The sequence below is a fragment of the Pteropus vampyrus genome, unplaced genomic scaffold (assembly GCF_000151845.1).
Source record: "Pteropus vampyrus isolate Shadow unplaced genomic scaffold, Pvam_2.0 Scaffold68, whole genome shotgun sequence".
Taxonomy (NCBI): Eukaryota; Metazoa; Chordata; class Mammalia; order Chiroptera; family Pteropodidae; genus Pteropus; species Pteropus vampyrus.
The window spans coordinates 3,569,206-3,570,933 of NW_011888849.1; positions in this window are offsets into that span (position 1 = coordinate 3,569,206).

The window sequence follows — 1,728 nt, forward strand, 5'->3', positions numbered from 1 at the left end:
CTCAGCCATTAGAAAACATGAAATCCTACCATTTGCAAGGACATGGATGGACCTAGAGGTTATTACGCTGAGTGAAAAAAGTCAGGCAGAGAAAGATAAATACCATACGACTTTACTTACATGCGGAATCTAAGGGACAAAAAGAACAAACTAATCAAAACCAGACTTATGAATATAGAGGACAATTTGGTGATGCACAGAGGAGAACTGGGAGAATGGGGTGAAGTGTTAAAGAAGAACAAATTAGTAGTTAATAGATGGTCATGGGGATGGGGAGCACTGCATAGGGAATCCAGTTAGATTAATATATTGGCTAGGTGGAAAACCAGAGGGGAGAAGGAACAATTGGGGAGATCATTTTATAAACTATATAAATGTTTAACCAATGTACTGTATACTTGAAATTAAAAAAGAAAAAAAATCGTACTAGTTCCTACGCCTACCTCAATAGTCCTTAATAAAGCCTGCCTTACAGTTTTAACAAGTGCCATGAATAGTTTTTTCCTTTAACAATGGTTGGAAAACCTCAGAAATCAGGCCTGGTAGTTTGGGGGCCTGCTTGCTACTAAATGGGAGCATGTGTGGCAGGATTCGGTATGAATCTTGCTTCTATCATAATTAGTAGAAAGTTGTGAGCAGGAATATATAACCCTTAGCAGCTCCTAATCATTCAGGACTACTTACATTTGCCCCAAATAGCTAATGGTGTATTTCACAAAACACCTACCTCAGTGAAGATGCAGATTGAGGGTCAGACGCTTGAAGATCTCTCCAGCTACAATATCCCACAATTTTACAGTTTATCTGAAAAGTGTACAGCATCTATCTCCCATTCCTGGAAGCATTTATATAACCATGAAAGCACTCCTTGTCTTTCAATCTTCATTATGGTGTTGATCTTTTCCATCAATAGTAGATAAAGCAACTGAGGAGGTTTTTTCCAAATCCCTATTTTTCAGAGGTGCTATTAAGTAGTGATGGCATAATTGACGTTAGCAATCACTGGAATTCAACAGTAAGGCCCCCAGAGAGAGTGAAGCGGATTTGTTCTCTTGCCTCCCAGTCCAGTGAGGCTTCCCCCTGAGTCATGCCACCTGAGGGGAGGTATTATTTGAAGAATGAAGCTGTTCCACACCCTTCCTCTTTACTTGTCTGGATCGAAAGCCTCTTACTGATGTCTCCAGCTGCTCTGTCAGTGGAGGGTCCTTTCTCCTGCAGCAGGAGTTCTGCTGCTGCAGAACAAAACCAGCTGGAGACCAAGAAATGGGATTTTAAACTCTCTTTAGGTACCTGGCATTGACAGGTAGAGGTGCCTACATGAACTACCGGTTATGTTTCCATAGAAACATGAAGCAGTTTGGACATACAATGTTAACATTAAGCAGCATTTTTCCACGGACAAGCTCTCTCTCTCTTTTAAAGGGTTGTTCCAAATTCCACTCAAACCAATATTTATTGAACACCTACTATGGGTCAAGCACTGTGCTACTGCAAATATAAAGGTGAATGAAATAGACCAAGTCCTTTATCCTCATGAAGTTCCAGTCTAGTGGACTAGAGTGTGTTCTGAAGAGAAAAACCCAAGATACACTAGGAACATAAGCCAAGCCTACTTAACCATTTCTCAGGATGCAAAACTTAAAGAATGACTAGGAATGATAGAGAGAGAAGTTTATAAATAAATGCATATATATGTTGAAGATATATATTTAAATTTTTTTCACTGCT